We start from the raw sequence: 8,441 nt of genomic DNA, 5'->3' as shown, positions 1-8,441 counted from the left end.
TTTCCTCTGAAAGTACGTGTACAATTCTGAGCCTTTGATTTAATTGTTAGACGATTAAAATAATCCTACCCATCCAATTTATTTAACTACAAATTATAAAAATGAGATGCGAACCAGCAGATCGACGGTGTCTCTTCGGCATCTGCATTATTGTGTACTGTGTAACTCCTGGATTGTTGTAAACTGACAGAGCGCTACCTATGGAAACCTCTACTAAGTCAGGGAAAGGTGCAGGGGGCCGAAAGGGAGAATCCAAGAAAAAGCCCGTCACGAAATCATGAAAGCCGGCCTTCAATTTCCTGTTGGAAGGCTCGCCAGGTATCTGAAGAATGGCAGATATGCCAAGAGGGTTGGGATTGGAACCCCCATTTTTCTTGCAGCTGTGCTTGAATACCTAGCACCTAAGGTAAATATTGATATGAATTCTGTTTTTAACACATTGATTTGGTTCTATGATGTAGCGATTTGTTTGGTGGTTCCATTGTATCAGTGGCTTTTGTCAATTACCTCAAGTCTCAGAATTTAGGTTTTTGCCGAAAATATCCATCTCAACAGTACTCTACATTTTCTTCACCCGATCCTCAACGCGGTTACACCGGCTTTTTAGAAGGATGGTAAGCATTCATTGAAGACTTATTGGACTTTATCTAATGATTTATTTGGTTTGGTTTGATGATCATATTGTTGTATATTATTTGTTCTCATTGCATGTGAATTGGGTTAGGTCAAGTGTTAATTGGCATTTGCCAACACTATTGAACATTTTTTATGGATCCCTAAAGCTAGTTGTACCTTCCATAGTATATGCTGACTAGGATCTCAATCATGCAGGGAACCTGGCTTGCTGTGGTTCCCTTTTATCTTGGTTTATCTCCATGGATTGGTTTAGTAGTCTTTTCTACAGGAAATTATTTTTGACTTTATTCATATTATTGCCATTGATAATTTGTTGATGTTGTTGGTGATGCGTATAGCCTGGCAGCTCTTTGTTGCTGCTGTTTGCTTGAGGAGTGCTGCCCGTGATATGGTATAAATGGATATGAGGGCATCGATTGATTTGAACACATGCAATGATTTGCGAGAGTAATATCTGGGCCATCCAGTTTGAAGCTTTTCCCCGTTGTTCTGTTTCTCGACTCTACCAAACAGCATTAAGAGCGAGAAGGTATTAATGTGGACAGACACATGTTGAAGTAGTATTTTCCATTTTGCATTAGTAGTAGGCCGTTTGACATTAACATCATTAATAGCTGAAATGGGTTGGTTTCATGTTGTAAAAATCTATTGTATTTTGCTTGAAAACTGCAGCAGAGCCGAAATGTTAGTTCATTACACTATATATTCAATATATGTAACACGGGCTTTTGGGGTTTATTATACATTTTAGATCTGGAACCATGCCACGGGATATATATATATAAGAGGATTTTCTTAAGAATTATGAATATCCTTTTTATTTGGTGAGTGTTGCCTTTTGTTCAAGGCATAGTATTTAAATAGATGCCTGCTTGGAGGCCTGAATGTGTGTTTTATCAGTTGCAAAATGTGGCAGATATTTAAGTATCTGGCTCATTGCTGTCTATTTAGTTTATGTAACATGATGCATTTGGATTTTATTGTGCAGGCTATAATTGGAACAATGCTATGGGATATCTTTTTATGATTTTTCTATTAAGCATCATAAATAATCTTTATGTTTGGTTGATGCCTCACTATGCTGAAGATTATGTCATTTGAGTAGATGCCTGATTGTTAACCTGAATGTGTAGTTTTGTAAATGTGTCTGGCGCCCTTTTTTTATGTTAACTTAGATGAAGCAGTCATTTGAGTATGGATGTTTCTTGCATCTTTTAAGATGATTAGCTCTCTTGACTCCAAAGATTTTGTAATCTGTATTTCCCATTTATAATATCATTGGATTTTTCAAAATATAAAGTGAATTTGTGCAGTTGATTGTCATTCATTGAGTGCTCAAACAATGCTTTAGAATGTCTAATTGAACATTATCTAGGTCAGCTAACAAGGGAATTGAAGTAATCCTTACAGCTTCTCATTGACTTGTCATGTTATCATGTTTTATCTATTGCTTCTGGAGATTATAATTCATTGAGATATCATGTTTTGTATTATGATTATTTATATTTCTCAACTCTGGTAGTAAGTCAAACTTCCAATGACTAAGAGGTCTGCATGCGCTTGCTAGTCAGATATTAACCTGTGAGTAACGTGCAGGTTATTTGCTGCCTGGGAGTCCAACTTGTGGGCAGATTGAACAAGTTGTCGGTGTCATAAAAATGCCAAAAAAGAAAAGGAAAATCCCTTATTTTGAATGATTTCTGTTGTTTAGATTTCACTGAGTGGAACTCAGATACTCCAGCCTTTTCGAGTGTTTGGACATTGCTGTCAATCATGAGAAAACATGTTCTCACATTGTAGCCCTAACAATAAGGTATTTGTCTCTATATTGTATTTCTAGAATGTCATGGGGCAAATATTGTTGAACCGTGATTTTAGTATGGTATTAAATTTGAATTAGAATTGAATATAAGCAATTGTAGGGCAGACCACTCACCGCCTAGGAGCCGCTGTTAGTATACGTGAATCCATTTAAGAGGCTCTATTGTTTAGTGGCTTGGCAAGCTCCTATAAAGGTCAGATTTGGTGGACTTGGTGATGACATCAGTGAGTCTCTATTGCAGGTTCTATCTGGCAATGCTATGAAGAAAGCAATGGAATATTGAATAGGATTATTCTCAAGGAAATGAATTTTGAAAATTGTCGTTGTAGGTTAGGGCAACATCCAAGTTTTGTCAGGAGCATGATTTTGAAACTGGATACATGGGCACACCGTGACAAAGACTAGATTGCAGGGTAATATGAAATTGCTATGTGAGAACCAGCTCCGAAAATTATGTTTACCCAGCAGTTGCAGGTTCATTGACTCAGTATTTAGGAGAAATCCTGACGGGAGTGCTGAATCAATTTTCAACTGCAGGCATTGTTAGTTTCTGATTGAGAAAAAAACAGGCATTTTCTGAGAGTAAATCTTTAGTGTGCGCTTATTTGGTAGAGAATCTATTGTACATGTTGCAACGTCAATAAATCAGCATAATATAAGTGCAGTTCTCTTAAGAAAAAGACTGAAGTCCGTGTTTCTCTTAGGTTGTTGTGATTTAGTGGGTATGTTGCAAGTGAAAGGGTTCCCCATTTTTGGTAACCCTCGTTTGTTTTTGTTTTCTGATCGTGTTAAACGCAATATATTACACTTTGTGTTTGTCAAGCCCTCTATAAGTGTCAAATATGGTCCTTTATGTTAACTCTTGGCTTGAGATGGCAGGTTCCCTTGTGTACCTTTAAATATGATTTGGTTTGCCTATTCTCTGTTGAAGCTGTTGATACAGTCTGGGGGTTGAATAGTATGTTCTCTGAGTGTGGGCTTGTATCTATAGCATCGCATTGTGTGGAATCATGGATGTAACATGTGTACCTCCTCCAACTGTGAGGGTTCAGAGAGGTTGATGTTATTAACATGTGTTGAAAGTATAATGAGCTAATAAACCGGGTACTTGGGAAGCTGATCAAACATTTCAAAGTAATGTGTACCTTGAACAGGTTGATGCTCTTTTCTTACAGACTCTAGGTCAATTAGCATTATGTCTTGTCATACTACAGTTACATGACTACCGTCACAAACTTAATTCAACCAATATCCAAGTGGAGTTGTGGGGCAGTTCCATTCATTGTATGTCACACTATCTTTCAGATTAGACAAAGTAATATTTCCTTTTATATAGATTGTTCTTGTTAGCATAATTCTGAAATAGGTAATTAGACAAAGTATGCAATGTTGTTAAAACTGGAGAGCCTGCCGTCCATTCAGAGAAGGTAAATCGTAAAGAGAATCCAATTAGGTATGGCCACACTCTTCAGCCTTGTATCACTTGGTTAGGCGGTTAAGATGAGAGATAAATATAGCCATCTAGGTTAGTCTATTATCTGCCACCAAAATCTGATCAATGTCTGCTTGTCTGAGGCAAACATGTCACAAATTCCATGTAAATACTCTCTCATTATTATGAATAGGTAATCCTCTTTGAAATGTTTAATAGATACATCTTGCATCTACACACTTGGGTATCGAGTTTTGCCCTTCTTCATTGTTCTGGTAGACATGGGAAATTTCAAAGTGCCAAGTCCACCAGAAGACCAAATGTGCAAAGGTGGAGCAGATTCATCAATCACCTGCAAATAGGCTCAACCACCCCAGGGGTTGAGGACCTCAGACAATGTAAACGTGCCTTTGAACCCTTATGTGGACCCTTTGATGATAAGGATCTGGGGACCCTTATGATGTGGGAAAGAAGCAGTGAAGAACACACCTGGCACATAGACAATTATCATAATGAAAATTACAGTTACACTTCATTCCTCCCTCATATAGGACTTGAATATATTTTGCAAAAATGGGCTGCCTCAGGTAGTCTAAGAAGTATTAAAATAATAACAGAATTGTAACTACTTACTCGAGGGCTAATTTGTGTTGCTTGAGATATTAAAAACTAGATACCCATTCCTGAATAATTACAAAATTATACAATTATTGTTACATGTGTTGTTTCCTCCCAGCTTATGCAGAAGTTGTCCTTAATTTCTAGAAAGTGTTGTTCAAGTCAGAGAAGGTAAATCGTAAAGAGAATCCAATTAGGTATGGCCACACTCTTGAGCCTTGTATCACTTGGTTAGGCGGTTAAGATGAGAGATAAATATAGCCATCTAGGTTAGTCTATTATCTGCCACCAAAATCTGATCAATGTCTGCTTGTCTGAGGCAAACATGTCACAAATTCCATGTAAATACTCTCTCATTATTATGAATAGGTAATCCTCTTTGAAATGTTTAATAGATACATCTTGCATCTACACACTTGGGTATCGAGTTTTGCCCTTCTTCATTGTTCTGGTAGACATGGGAAATTTCAAAGTGCCAAGTCCACTAGAAGACCAAATGTGCAAAAGGTGGAGCAGATTCATCAATCACCTGCAAATAGGATCAACCACCCCAGGGGTTGAGGACCTCAGACAATGTAAACGTGCCTTTGAACCCTTATGTGGACCCTTTGATGATAAGGATCTGGGGACCCTTATGATGTGGGAAACAAGCAGTGAAGAACACGCCTGGCACATAGACAATTATCATAATTAATATTACAGTTACACTTCATTCCTCCCTCATATAGGACTTGAACATATTTTGCAAAAATGGGCTGCCTCAGGTTGTCTAAGAAGTATTAAAATAATAACAGAATTGTAACTACTTACTCGAGGGCTAATTTGTGTTGCTTGAGATATTAAAAACTAGATACCCATACCTGAATAATTACAAAATTATACAATTATTGTTACATGTGTTGTTTCCTCCCAGCTTATGCAGAAGTTGTCCTTAATTTCTAGAAAGTGTTGTTCAAATGTAGCTCGGGATATCCCTTTGGCTTGAGATGGCAGGTTCCCTTGTGTACATTTAAATATGATTTGGTTTGCCTATTCTCTGTTGAAGCTGTTGATACAGTCTGGGGGTTGAATAGTATGTTCTCTGAGTGTGGGCTTGTATCTATAGCATCGCATTGTGCTGAATCATGGATGTAACATGTGTACCTCCTCCAACTGTGAGGGTTCAGAGAGGTTGATGATCACAAATTCCATGTAAATACTCTCTCATTATTATGAATAGGTAATCCTCTTTGAAATGTTTAATAGATACATCTTGCATCTACACACTTGGGTATCGAGTTTTGCCCTTCTTCATTGTTCTGGTAGACATGGGAAATTTCAAAGTGCCAAGTCCACCAGAAGACCAAATGTGCAAAGGTGGAGCAGATTCATCAATCACCTGCAAATAGGCTCAACCACCCCAGGGGTTGAGGACCTCAGACAATGTAAACGTGCCTTTGAACCCTTATGTGGACCCTTTGATGATAAGGATCTGGGGACCCTTATGATGTGGGAAAGAAGCAGTGAAGAACACACCTGGCACATAGACAATTATCATAATGAAAATTACAGTTACACTTCATTCCTCCCTCATATAGGACTTGAACATATTTTGCAAAAATGGGCTGCCTCAGGTAACTAATTGTAACTACTTACTCGAGGGCTAATTTTTGTTGCTTGAGATATTAAAAACTAGATACCCATACCTGAATAATTACAAAATTATAAAATTATTGTTACATGTGTTTTTTCCTCCCAGCTTATGCAGAAGTTGTCCTTAATTTCTAGAAAGTGTTGTTCAAGTCAGAGAAGGTAAATCGTAAAGAGAATCCAATTAGGTATGGCCACACTCTTGAGCCTTGTATCACTTGGTTAGGCGGTTAAGATGAGAGATAAATATAGCCATCTAGGTTAGTCTATTATCTGCCACCAAAATCTGATCAATGTCTGCTTGTCTGAGGCAAACATGTCACAAATTCCATGTAAATACTCTCTCATTATTATGAATAGGTAATCCTCTTTGAAATGTTTAATAGATACATCTTGCATCTACACACTTGGGTATCGAGTTTTGCCCTTCTTCATTGTTCTGGTAGACATGGGAAATTTCAAAGTGCCAAGTCCACCAGAGGACCAAATGTGCAAAAGGTGGAGCAGATTCATCAATCACCTGCAAATAGGATCAACCACCCCAGGGGTTGAGGACCTCAGACAATGTAAACGTGCCTTTGAACCCTTATGTGGACCCTTTGATGATAAGGATCTGGGGACCCTTATGATGTGGGAAACAAGCAGTGAAGAACACGCCTGGCACATAGACAATTATCATAATTAATATTACAGTTACACTTCATTCCTCCCTCATATAGGACTTGAACATATTTTGCAAAAATGGGCTGCCTCAGGTTGTCTAAGAAGTATTAAAATAATAACAGAATTGTAACTACTTACTTGAGGGCTAATTTGTGTTGCTTGAGATATTAAAAACTAGATACCCATACCTGAATAATTACAAAATTATACAATTATTGTTACATGTGTTGTTTCCTCCCAGCTTATGCAGAAGTTGTCCTTAATTTCTAGAAAGTGTTGTTCAAATGTAGCTCGGGATATCCCTTTGGCTTGAGATGGCAGGTTCCCTTGTGTACATTTAAATATGATTTGGTTTGCCTATTCTCTGTTGAAGCTGATGATACAGTCTGGGGGTTGAATAGTATGTTCTCTGAGTGTGGGCTTGTATCTATAGCATCGCATTGTGCTGAATCATGGATGTCACATGTGTACCTCCTCCAACTGTGAGGGTTCAGAGAGGTTGATGTTATTAACATTTTACGTTGAATGCATTCGGGCCCACAATTTGCAAAATTGTGTATGGCTCAATATTGAATGGTTTTGGGCAATGTTGGTGTTGTTTGTTAAACTATATCTTGTCAAGATGAAGCTAGACTTAATCGTTCACCTAAAGATTGTGAGGAATCTGATGCCTAAGTGGAGGCTTAGAGCTTTTTATTTTGCTCGTGTTTTATTTGTATGTTCTTTATATCTTATGTGTCTTGGATTTGTATGTTCTGCCACCCTTCTGCAACTTGTGTTCTTGAAAGTTGAATCCACTGTAGGTTGCTCTACAATTATGCTAACAAGGTCACCCCATGAAATTTTCACAGTATTTGACGGGTGAGACATTACAAACCAATGTCAATAAAAATGTTCAATTGCCAGTGTGATGAAAATCTTCGTGGCTGAGTTGGCTGTTACTTTTGAACCATCCCAAACTGTAGGGCTGTGGATGCAGTCGTGGGAAGATTTATTGTTGTAACCAAGTCTTGTGACACCAAGTTTGTCATGTTGCCATTGTCGATTATTAGTTGAACTAGTTGATCCTTAACCTGGCAATTTTGTGAAAAAGGACGTTCTTTATTAGTGGAGTATTAGCCAGTCATTAAGACTAATTGCAGATTGGGCCCTTGCAGATACCTAGCCTTATAAAATTAAAGGTGTAAAGCAGTAACATCCAAAAGTGTCTGTCAGGTTTAGAAAAAAAGAGCCTCTCTAATCGTTGCTGTTGATGGCAGTTCACAGACAGCAAGAGAGGATGATCAGTGCAGGTCTCTTCAGCTTGGGGATGACAGAGTCATTAGAGAATCAACTCATGTGCTATGCGGAAGCAGAGGTCACTTAATCAAGACAAAATTGGGCACAGCAGCTTCCAATTTGCTCAGAGGGTCTTTTTCTGGTGGCCAGTCTCGTGGTTAAGTTTCCGAGATAAATATATGAAACGATGCTTATTGTATTTTATTGATTTCCTTTGACGATTCTCTTTTTGCAAGGAACCTCTACGACGCATGACTGTTATGAGTATCCTGAAATTGTTGTAGCCATTCTTTGTAAACCTTTATATTCTATTCCGAACTGGATTAGTTCCTAACAGGTCTACATGATGTTGAAGTTAGAGCC

The 8,441-nt window shown here is 38.0% G+C and overlaps 1 long non-coding RNA gene across 2 annotated transcripts; it reads left to right on the top strand.

Moving 5' to 3' along the window:
- The first annotated feature begins 278 nt into the window (after positions 1-278).
- On the top strand, positions 279-1,178 carry LOC149170071 (uncharacterized). 2 transcript variants are annotated; one of them, XR_016259466.1, is made up of 3 exons: positions 279-318; positions 462-614; positions 975-1,178. It is a non-coding gene; the product is annotated as an uncharacterized LOC149170071 (long non-coding RNA). The 2 variants fall into 2 exon arrangements; XR_016259465.1 differs by having other exon boundaries at positions 285-614.
- Positions 1,179-8,441: the final 7,263 nt, after the last annotated feature.

The sequence above is a fragment of the Pinus tabuliformis genome, chromosome 4_2 (assembly GCF_031772625.1).
Source record: "Pinus tabuliformis cultivar Carrire ecotype Pingquan chromosome 4_2, CPIR1, whole genome shotgun sequence".
NCBI classification, from domain to species: Eukaryota; Viridiplantae; Streptophyta; class Pinopsida; order Pinales; family Pinaceae; genus Pinus; species Pinus tabuliformis.
Note: the sequence above shows the minus strand (reverse complement) of the source record. Positions and strands in the feature narration are given on the sequence as shown.